At 37.9% G+C, this 12,540-nt stretch overlaps 1 non-coding gene across 1 annotated transcript; it reads left to right on the top strand.

Annotated features, from left to right (window-relative positions):
• Positions 1-3,556: 3,556 nt before the first annotated feature.
• LOC125395137 (U6 spliceosomal RNA) lies at positions 3,557-3,667 on the top strand. Its single transcript, XR_007230463.1, has one exon. It is a non-coding gene; the product is annotated as a U6 spliceosomal RNA (small nuclear RNA).
• The last annotated feature ends 8,873 nt before the right edge of the window (positions 3,668-12,540 follow it).

Genomic DNA, 12,540 nt, shown 5'->3' with positions numbered 1-12,540 from the left:
TTTAATTAACTGAGGGAACTTGTACTACAGAGTTCCACTTTCTCTCTCAGGATAAAAGTATTTTCTTGCTCTACCCTTGAAAGGACTAGTGGGGACAGTACACCCAAGATGCACTTCTTCATGTGAGTCGTTGGCACTGACTACTTGTGAGAATTTCAGCTAGATATACACTATGTCCCCGGAGTAATGCAACGAGGGATTTCCAGGGAGAGAGGTATGGGGGGAGTGTTGTGACATGATGTCCTCTAGATCTGACCTGACCCTTGCACTCCAGATATCCTACCAGCTATGCCTCCCTGCAGAAGTTTTTTATTTTTAATCTTTAATTGAGATAGTTTACTTACAGTTTCAGAGGTTCAGTCCATTATCATCAGGATGGGGAGCATGGTGGCCTCCAGGCAGATGAGGCGCTGGAGATGAGAGTGCTACATCTTGCAGGCATTGGGAAAGCAACTGACTGATGCACTGAGGGAACCTTGAGTAAAATAGACCTCAAAGTCTGCCCCCTACAGTAGCACACTTCCTCCATCAAGACCACAGCTCGTAATAGTGCCATGCCCTTTGGGGGCCATTTTCTTTCAAAGCACCGCAGAGACCCTCTTTTACAAGAGTACAAACGCAGTCCATGATTTCTTGAGGCCCTCACGGCCTAATAATCTTCTAAACCTTGCCTCTTAACACCATCACATTAAAGTTAGACTTCGGCGTGCAAATTTCAGAGTACACATACAACCAGACCTTCTCTCTCAGGAGATCCTTTTTTGGCTATGCCAATCCATGCTGATTATTCCTTGCTCTGACCTTCTACTGCATACTTAATATCCACCAATTTAGTCTTTTATTGATTTGTATTGACTTGCACTTTTAATTTGTCTTGGCACATGGACTGCAAAGTCATCGAGACAAGGATGTATTATCTAACAGCTTGTAGCATCTTTTCAAGAACTCAGGAATTGCCTGATGATTTTTTTGGTTGACTGAAGATATACCATAAATTCTTCCCATTATCCAATAAGGAAGGGGACCTTCATAATTCTACATAAAATGTGATCTCTCAGGGAGAGTAAACAGAAAGTTCTGTACTTCTTATAATGCGATCAGCCATGTCCGAATAGAAAAGCAGCAGCCATGCAGACCAAATCCTCAGTGCAAACACAGGCAAAAGCCCTACTTCCCTACCTCCCTGCAGAGAAGACAATCAGACTGAAAATGATTGATTAGTAAGGAACTAATTAGAGGAGAAGCTTCTTTAACATGCTCACTAAGCAAAGAATATGTTTAATTAGTGTGGGAAGATTTAGCACGCCATTGAAATAGATGTTCTGGTCACTCATTCTAATTAATTGGGTATAGAGTAAATTTTGCTTCCTAAGTGATGTTAAAGGACACATTTCAAAAGAAATCACTCTAATTGTGACTTTACACAAATTAAAAGGTGATCTCATAGTAAAAATTTTCTTTGTAGCTAAGAGTGTAGGTCAGAGATAGTGCACTTGTCCAGTATATACAAAGTCTTGGATTTGATCCTCAACACAGCAAAAGAAAAAAATATCCATTATCTTTAGCTCATTATTGAGATAAGAGAAAGATAATACCATCATTCAAAGAATACAGAAGAACAAATATAGTTAGAGATGAGGCATCTAAGAACAACTTTAAAAATGGAGTCAAAGATAACTGAGTTTGTCAAGGTGAAGACAGTCCATGGAGTCTCTCAAGCAGAAATGTGTCTGCGGGACAAGCATTATTAGGACTGATGCCAGTCACTCGTCCATTCAGAGCTGTAAAATGGCTCCCATCATCTCAGAATTGACAGTGTTATAAACTCCCAACAATTTACAAGGATTATCCTGCCCAAAGTGCCAATTGTCTTGTCATGGGTGGCCACTTATTCCTGACTTCTTTTCCTCGTTGACTTCTCTGTTACTGTGATTAAAAAGAAACCATACCAGAATCACTTAGGGAGACAAGAAATTATTCCCTCTCACAGGTTAGAGTCCATCATCCCAGGAGCCAGGGCAGGCACTCGGTAGCAAAGGTAGAGGCTAAGCAGACAAGAGAGAAGGTCAAGCAAGCAAAAAGTGAGTATTCTTCCCTCTGCCATGGTCTTCAAATCTGGGATCCTACCAGAAAGCCCTCCCCACTCTAGGTGGATCTTCCCACATCAGTCAAGGCAGTCGGGACAGTTCTGAAGAACTGGGGTCAGCTGGTGAGGATCCCAACCCAGGTGATTCTAACTTGTGACAAGGTAACATTAAAGCCAACCGGTGCTTCTCCTTCTGTCAGTTACACATTACAGGCCACTGTGGACTACAGTAAAACCTGCTGAAGTGCTGGCTCTCCTCCCAGAGAGCCTACGGGTTACAATATCTCATAATTGTTACATAATAAACTCTTGAATACTTATAACCCATTTGATTTATGTCCATCTCAATTGTTGACAATTAGATCATTCAATGAGTTACCTCTATGAATAGTTTCTTAGCATTTGTTTTGGCCCACTTTATGGCATTTATTATTACACTTTCTTTGTATTTTGCATTTTACTTACACTGTAAACATGATAAGTTTCAAGTTATGAAACACAGTTACCCAAATTAATAAACTTTCTCTTCTGATTTATTATGTCTTTAAATGTTTTATATTCTAATAAAATCCCTCACGATGTAAGTTTAGCCTACTTCCTTATGATACTGTTGAAATGTCATTTTTTTCGGTTTTCTGTTCTTAGACAAATGTTTATATTCTATTTTGTATGTATATAGTCCCAATTCTTGGATACACTTCTAATGTTACATCCATTCAGTTTCCATTGTCATTTAATCGCACTATTTTAAATATAACTCTTCATAAAATTTAGAAACTAAAACTGTCTATGGGAAAAAAACTGAAAGATTCAGAAACCTAGCAAGTATGGTAGTTTGAATGTAATTACCCCATAAGTTCATAGGGAATGTCACTAGTAGGTGTGGCTTTGTTGAAGTATGATGTTGTTGGAAAAAGTGTGCCACTGTGGAGGCTGACTTTGAGGTCTCATATTTGCTCAAGCCATACCCAGTGCCTCAGTTCATTTCCTGTCACCTTTGAATCAAGATGTAGACAGCACCATGTCTGCCTATATGCCACCATGTCCTGCCATAGTGATAATGGACTAAACCTCTGAAAATGTAAGCCACCCCAATTAAATATGTTTTCTTTATAAGGGTTGCCTTGTTCATGGTGTCTCTTCAGAGCAATAGAAACCCTAACTAAGATACATGTTTTGATCATTTTTCTTTGTCCTATTATTTATCATTGATCAGATCTTAGATTCTGAAAACCAAAGTCAATTTAAAGATGGGAGAATAAATTCAGATTTTAGTCCAGGGAGAGAAGAAACTCTTGCTTTTTTAATAGGATGATTTCTCCTATCTCCACTCCTAAGTTTTGGCTGTTAATATTTTGATTTGCTGCCCAGGTTAAGGAGAGTCACCAGAGCTTAACTGACCTTACTACCCAGCAGTTCAGCACTCTTGAATAATCAATTGCTTCTTCCTCTCAGAAAGCATGGCATATTGTTGGCTTCAGCAGTACATGTATTAAAGAGGGAATGATACAAAAAAGATTAGCATGGTGCTTGCTCAAGGATGACATGCAAATTTGTGAAGCATCCATATTCCATACTTTTCAGTCCACTGGGAAAAAGAGCATTTTATAGCTGGATACTGATTTTCAAATCATTCTCATAAAGTCTAACCTTTACCTAAAATAAGATCTTTTAATTATCATGCAAAGATGCTGATTGAAAATTTTCTGAACTGGTTGATTATAAATACTGCTTTTAGTTCTAGGAGCCAGGAACCCAAAATATCTGAAAAGCCCCAAAGTTTCACACCTTAAGTCATGGCGGTGGCTGAAGCTGGCATATGGAATTAGGGATAAGTTGTGATGTCTGCTCCTGCCTCCGGCCTTACCTAAGTATGAAACCTTTGAGATGACAGCCCCTTCATCTTATATGAATTCAGTCTAATGAGTTCCAGATCTAGAAGCCTTCATCTGAAGTTGGCTCCCAACTTGCTCCTGAAAACTGACCAACATCGTTTTTTAAGGAGCCAGACAGAACTCAACAAAATTCCCTTACAAGGGGAAAGGTAAGGGAATCTGTGCATGATAATTTAAGTGTTCAAATTATTGCTCCACTGCAGTTTTCCTCCTTACCTCTTCATATTCCCCTGGCTACCAGCAGGCCGTTATCCTGGAGACAGCAGCATTGCTACAGACTAACCACTTCTTGATGGCTGTCATACTTACTGCAGATGCATTTACTTGCAAAACATTTGAGCTATTGGGTTCAATGAACTGTACCAATTATTGAAACAGATTAAATAAATGAATGGGCCATTACTATTATGAGTGGCCTGAGTTAGTCATTAAGACTAAGTGATTAAAAACTCAAGAGGCCCAATGTAAAATTGAGAAACAATTTTAAGACATTTAATGTACAGCGATATTTCCATTATGAAAGATTAACTAACCAGAATCCTTGATAAATTTATTAGAAATTATGAAGATGGTAGAGATATGCTAAAGTTAGTTAAAATACTTACACATTACAGGTATCTGTTCAATGTAGTGTTTACCACTCTCAAAAGTACAAAGATGTGTAAATTATGATTCTTATATTTAACTTGCTTATAATTTAGTTGTAAGACAAAAATTATGCATACAAAACTATCTGGAAGCAGTTAAGCATTAAATTCTATATAAATTGTTATAAAGAGAAAATAATTGCATTTTTAAAGAATACTCTTTGTAGCAGAAGCATGACCAAAGAAATGCACTTCCTTTTTATTGATTTTTATTTGAATACTATTTTGGGGGATTTCATACATAAACACTGTATCTATACTACTTCTGCCCCTCCTTTCCCCCTTCAACTCCTCCTATATGCCCCCTCTGATATGACCTTTTCTTTAATTATTACTGTTTCATATATATATGCCCCCTCCAATATGACATTTTCTTTAATTATTACTGTTTCATGTATGTGCATATATACATATACATATTTATGCATATATAGATATATATGGAGACTGCTCCTTCATTTCCCAGCCACCCAGACCTGAATAATCACAAAGAAACTTTAGTAGTTATAACACTGAACATTGTTTGGCCAATAGCTTAGTCATATTCCTAGTTACCTCTAAAATCTTAAATTAACCCATAGATATTAATCTACAGATCACCACAAGACTGTGGCCTACCAGTAAGGTTCTGGCAGCATCTCTCTCCTTCAGCAGCTACATGGTATCTCCTTGATTCTGCCTACTCTCGCTATATATATATATATATATATATATCTCTGTTTGAATTCCCCACCTGTCTTTCCCTTCTAAGCCATTGGCTGAAACAGTTTTATTCATTATCTAATAAAAGCAATACATATACAGAAGGACACCCCACATCATCTCCCCTTCTCTTTCTAAATAAAAAGGAAAGTTTTAACTTTAACCTCATGCTCATCAAGGCCTATGGTAGATGGAAGAGCCACTAGAGAGAGATCTGGTCCCTACCTCTCACCAACTAGGCAGAGTGCCCTCTACCTCTCTACAACATGGTAGGGCTGGCCCTGATGGTGTAGGTGTGGGCAAACTGACCCTGAGAGCATGAAAGCGGGATAATTGGCCCCACCCCTTTTTGCTTACTATATAGGGTGAACTAGCCCAGGAAGTACTGGTGAGTTCACCCTGGTATTGAGGATGGAGAGCTGATGGACTGACCAACTCAACTACCACCCAGACCCAGAATCAGAGCTATGAGCTGTCCCAATCCATTATCTACCCCATCTGCTGGAGTACATGAAGGGGCTGGTCCTGTAGACCCAAAGTTACAGCATCTCCATGACACAGGACAACAACAGGATATCCAAGAGGAGCCCCAGTGAGGGACCAATGGTGATGATGTAGCAAAAACCAGAGCCCTCAAACCAGACCAATGACTCAATGTAATGAATACTTGCAAGTAACAAAACATAGACTATAGGACTGTGTGACTCACTGTGTCACACTACAACTTCCACAATAATTTTTTCATTTTTTTATTTTCTTTTTGTTCCTTTTCTTTTAAATTTTATCTTGTTTTATCCTGGGAGGAGAGCTGCAAGGGTAGAAGGCAGATGGTAAGGGATGGGGAGATAAGAGAGATTGAAATGCAGAATGTGAAATTCACAAAAAAATTTTAAAAAAAGTTTGAAAAATAATAAAGTGTAAATATAGTAAGTTGAACATAATTTCATTAATTCTGTAGTATCAATGTCAAGTAGACATTATTCTAGACACCCTAGGTAGATCATCCTTAGAAATTGGATCAACGACTTCTAAGCAAAGATAATAGATTATATAAATATATGTACTTTTGCTACCTCCCAAAACATCTTTAAAGTAATAGCAAATAGGATTTTGTTTCAGGTTTTCTAATGGATTTATCTAGAAGAGAGAGGGAAAGGCATTGTAATAAAATTATGGAAACTGGGATGCTAACAGACAGGTAGTAGCCATCAAAGCGTCCTGGAGACGGGTGGTTGTAATAGAGAATCAAAAGGGCACCAAGTTTATATAACTGACCTTAAAGCAACTTAGGGCTGAGGCATCGGGAATTCCTAAGTATGGGATGAAAGTGGAGCTAAGGTCAAGACAACTGCAGATCCTGTTTTAGAATAGCTCTCACCAGGTGTACAACTTTCCCTTGGATTGGAGACTGGAGGCTCCCTCGGTGAGAAAATAAAGAAAGCTTTGGACAGGTAATGCCAGGCAGAGCCAACGAAGGTTACAGAAGAGAAACCAAAAGGAATGACTTGAAGTTATAGCTTAATGTTGCTGGTTCTCTTCTCTCATTTAGATCTAGAATAATGGCGAACAAGTATACCCACAGATCAGAGAACTTCAATAATTGGCAGAGATAAAAAAAAATACTTATGTCACTTATATTGGGATTTTTCTAAAGAACTAGTCCAGGCAGATTACACTATAGTGAACTTACAATTAACAACACACACACACACACACACACATACACACACACACACACACACACACATCATTTACATGTTGTGCCACTCCTGCCAGAAGATTCAAATCTAAGGAATTTGCTTCAGGGTGAAAATAAACCTGTACCCACTAGCCATCATGCTTCCTTGTCCTCCTGAAACTAATGATCTACTCTGAGTCTCTGGATTCACCTAGTCTGGATGTGTACAATTTTATAAGAAGTCATGTTCTCTTCCACCTGGCTTCTTTTATTTAAGATAAGCATTTTTAAGGTAATGCACATTGTAGTATATACAAGTACTACTCCCCCTTTTAATTTATGTTTTCATATTAAATTTTATACCATTTCCCACTTCCTTTTCCTTCCTCCAAAACTCCCCCAAACTCCATCAAATACCCACCCTTGCTCTCTCTTAATTTCATGCTCTCTTTTCATTCATTGTTATTGCATACATATAAGTACACATATACATTCCTAAATGTAATTCTGCTCAGTCTGCATAGTGTTACTTGTATGAATATTTTCAAGGCTGACATCTTGATATTAGATAAGATAACAAATTGGTATTCTTTTCCCTAGGGAAGACTATCCCTCCTAATCTCAACATTCCTTACTTGCCTGTAATTTTTTTGTGTATGGTTGAGGCTCTTCATATTCTGTTATGTAGGTGTGCAGTGTGGTATTTGCCCATTAATCAGTTGATAGACAGCTGAGTTGTTTCTCTCTTTTGCTTATTACTAATAACACTGAACATCTGAGCAAAAGTCTTTACATGGATTTACATATTTCTTTTTCTTGATCATATACTCTAGGTAGCTTTTTAGTTACATTTTCTTTCTTTTGTAGTATATACTGCCTTATTATTCAATATGAAGAGGAAAACACTATTACCCACTATGGGGGAAAGGCCCTAACAGAAAAGGGCAGGAACAAGCAAAGTTCAAAGCAGTTTTCATGAAACCATACTGCCCAAGACAAAAGAAAAGAAACTCAAGAGAGATGGAAACAGAGGCAGAGACCCACCTTGGGAGCACTGCACTGAGTTCCCAAGGCCCAGTTGAAGGGTAGAAGGAATGAGAATATGAGCAAAGAGGTCAAGACCATGAAGGGTTCATCCACTGAAACAGTTTACCTGAACTAATGAGAGCTCGCCAACTCCAGCTGGGCTGGAGAGGAATGAACATAGGACCAGACTAGTCCCTCTGAATGTGGCTGACAGTTGTATGGCTGGGGCAGACTGAGGGGCCACTGGCAGTGGCCCTGGGATTTATCTCTGCTGCATGTACTGGCTTTTTGGGATCCTATTCTCTTTGGATGTATACCTTGCTCAGTCTGAATGTAGTGGGGGGGTTGGTCTTTCCACAGGGCAGGGTGCCTTGCCCTCTCTTAGGACAGGAGGGGATGGGGTGGGAGGATGTGTGGAGGGAATGAGAAGAGAGGTGGGAGTGGGAATTTGTATTGTTTTTTTAAAAAAAAAATAATTAAAAAAGAAAAAGAAAGGAAAAGAAACTCTTAAAGGGAGAAAGAAAGAAGCAGCATAAGAATGCAATGTTATTTGGAAAAGAAACACTTAAATCATTTTAACTTGAAACTTTTCAACACAACAGGGAAAGGTGAAAACCCTGACAGGAACTTTGAATGATAAATTGGTAGTATCTTCCGAAACATAAGACAAAAAGACAAAGATGATAAACCAACCCACGTGTCCACTCATAGACCATGTTAAGTGTGTGCATGCACACATACACACACATACATACATACATAGAATCCAATTAAAAATTAAAAACAATTATCTTTGTATGTGGCCCTGTGTCACATAAGGACATTTTCCTACAAGTATATATTGTATGTTAGGTGTGTTCCCCATTCTTCTCATCTATCTTCCCTCAACCAGTCCCTTTGTTTTCCCTGACAGTTTTGGATCTACTTTCTTTCCATATATTCTTAGATGATTTTATGCATCTGCATAAACTATACTAATCACGCATTAGAAGAATCTAGAAATCACAGATACCATGCAAAGATGTGTTTGTCTTTCTAAAACAGTCTTACTCTGCTTAACATCTGCAGCTGCAAATGCTTTCCTGAAAACACTGTAACTTTCTTCCACAATAAAATTCCTTTGTTTACACATTCCACATGTATTGTTGGACACATGAGCTGCTTTCATAGTGTAACCATTGTGTACGGTGTTGCAACAAACAGTGACATGCAAGTATGTCTGTGATACATTGCTGTGGAGTACTTAGGGTGAAGGCCCTGGAGTGCTACATCTGGGCCATATGGTAGATACGCTTTAGCTTTTGAAAAACCTCCATACTTCTTTCTGTAGTGTTCAAAACACTTTACACCTCCACTAGTAGTGTTATTTTGTCTCTATCAGATGGAGAAGGGTTTGTATTTCCATGAGTGCAGGTCAAGGGATGAAGTGTAGGAATTTCCCCACTCTGTGAGTGCCAGGGATGAATTCAGGTCATTAGGCTTGTCAGCAATCTTTACCTGCTGAGAACTCTCGAGATCTTCTACAGTGAGAATTTAAGACAAAATTTTATGAGAGGAAAAACCTGGCTTAGCAGGCAATTGGGTCATTCAGAATTCTCAGCAGTGTGGATTTCCTCAGAAAATAATCTTCTGAGGAGAGAAGTATGTCTTTCTTAGAACTTAGGAAAGTTTTTTTAATGCAAGGCAAATTAAATCCATTAGTACATTTTATAACACAAATTGATTGAATGAAAGCGTCTTGGGGAATACATAGAATCATTTGATAAATCTTGATTTCTGTTCATCAAAAACATTCACATTCACACAGCAGGAAGAGAATGCTTCCCAAAACTGGGAAAGGGTCCTTTGAAAAGCTGCCATGAATGCCACATAAATGATAAAATGTTGAAATATTAATGTGAGACTTATATAAGTGATGTGGAATGTCCTTCTGTATACATGTTGCTTTTATTGGTTGATGAATAAAGCTATTTCAGCCAATGGCTTAACAGAGTAAAGTCAGGTGGGAAGTTCAAAGATCCAGAGAGAGAGAGACAGAGACAGAGAGGGATAGAGACAGAGAGAGAGAGACAGAGAGAGAGCAGGCAGAGTGGAGGAGATGCCATGTAGTTACCCAAGAAACAAGATGTGAGGTAACAAGATACAAGCCTCATAGTAAAATGTAAACTATACAAATGGGTAAATTTATAATTAGAGCTAGCCAGTAAAAAGCCTAAGACAGTGGCCAAACAATTGTAACTGATATTAAGTCTCAGAGTGTTTATTTCATAAGTGGCTTTGGGAACAGGCAAGTGGAGAGAAACCAGTTCAGGGGACCAGAAGGGCAGAGAAAACTTTATGCAACAAATGACACATGGAGCAATATACATCTACATAAAACCTAAGAAAATTTTGAAAAGGGGGGCTTCTAGACCCACAAAAATGGGAATCAATTGAAACTTCTTGGTAGCCACATTTTTTTCAGATAGGCTCTGTTTGTTGGCAGTGAGCATGAGGCACGGCTTCTTTAAGAGATGGATTCCTAGGTTGTGCTAGTGGCACTAACAGTTCTGGGCCTTTCAGAAGGTCCAAATATAGAACACTTAAATGGATTTGAGAACAGTGTGCTACAAGTTGCTTAATAGTGACAAGGACCCGTAGCATCCCTGGAGCTGGGACAGTGAGCATAGCTTACAGAGCTGGTGGTAAACATACCTCTGCCTTGTTGGAGGAGGCAGAGTCAACAAGCAAAGCTACAGCGTTAGTCTTAGCTATGCCCACTTACCATTTTTTTTTAAAAAAAAAATAGGCGATCCTGATCAGAAAAGAATTATAGATACTCAGTTAAGACAGATTCAGATTAAAAAGAAACCTCTAAACATGTCACGGTGTGTTTAAAACTGTATGTAGGCTTACGAGAAAGAGAGAAAGAGAGAGAGAGAGAGAAAGAGAGAGAGAGAGAGAGAGGAAGAAAGAGTACAGACAGTCATACATTAAAAGAATAATGATAGGGGCTGGAGAGATGGCTCAGCGGTTAAGAGCATTGCCTGCTCTTCCAAAGGTCCTGAGTTCAATTCCCAGCAACCACATGGTGGCTCACAACCATCTGTAATGAGGTCTGGTGCGTCTATGTAATAAATAAATAAATAGATAAATAAATAAAAAAAAGAATAATGATAATAAAATAAATATTAAAACATAATAGAGTTTAAAAACTATGTTAAGGTGGAAAATACACAGAGAGTATGGATTATGTATATTATTGTGTATTCTTTTAATTTTTTGACTGCAGAGAAACATATGATTCAAGGAACTGATAAACTAAACCAACAAATATATTTTAAAGATATCTAGACTTCAAAATTTGAGTCTAAGGATATGTTAATTTAGAAAACAGGTCCTGTTTTTGTTTCTGTAGAGGATGGAAACCTGTGGATTCTTTCCAGGCTAATGTGTTTTGATCAAACAAGACCCCTGAAGCAAAGGCCCAGATGATACAACATCCAGAACAGCAGAGATGATACAGCCTCTCAGACTACCACAACCAGGATTTGGCCATTTTCTGAGTTTTCTCAGGATCCCTATGGGATTGAAAGCACTCCCAATCAGCAGGAAGTAGTCTAGAGAACTATGTCCAAATTCCCAAATATTGTTTATGAATGTTTATTTTCATTTAAAAGGGGTTGATTATAAATGGTTAATGACCATAATCAATCTTTTTCTCAAGGAAAAAAAGGGATATGATATAGAAATGAATACATTAGTACTTAATAATACTAACAAATTTAACAAATTTAAGATGTTTATACTGTATATATTTCTACTCTTGTTTAAAGTATTATGTTTATACAGTTTATTTAAAATATACAATATAATTAAAAATTACAGATTAATAGAGTTATTTATAATAGTCAAACTTGTACTCATGTTGTTAGGTTTTCTAAATATCCAGAGATATATTTCAGATGGATAGATATTCTTAAAACCTTTCTGTCAGGAGCATTTATTATGAGCTATTGTGGGCCATGATACAATTGCAGCTTATAGCAATTGAAAATTCAGATGTCAACCCACACAAGAAATTATTCAGATGGAGGAACCCTACCTAGCAAAATCAGCAGGGCCACTGACTCTGAAAACTGTTACTTTCATCTATAATTTTGCTTGTGCAATAACAGCTATGATATCTCCCCATTACCATGCATTTTCATGTAATGTGTACATGTGATTCCATGATTACATCTCAATCTTATGGGCACACATATTTGTATGTGGTCAAAAGGATGACTTCACTCTATACTATGTTCTCCACATTATGGTGAGACACTTAGAAGCCTGTCCTCTATCATTAGCCTTACTGACAGAGCAAGTTGAACAGACATGTTTCCTTCTGAACAGATCATAAACGGAACTTTCACAAATTTTACTTATAAAATTGCGGACATCTCGTCTTGTAGGATCTAAGCCCTATGGAGGATTTATGATGAGTTAGGGTGGTAATGCAGGTATCTGTTCTTGTTCTATATT

This window comes from Myodes glareolus, chromosome 21 (genome assembly GCF_982192425.1).
Source record: "Myodes glareolus chromosome 21, mMyoGla1.1, whole genome shotgun sequence".
Lineage (NCBI taxonomy): Eukaryota > Metazoa > Chordata > Mammalia > Rodentia > Cricetidae > Myodes > Myodes glareolus.
The sequence above is the reverse complement of the archived record's forward strand: the minus strand, read 5'-3'. Positions and strand labels throughout refer to the sequence as shown.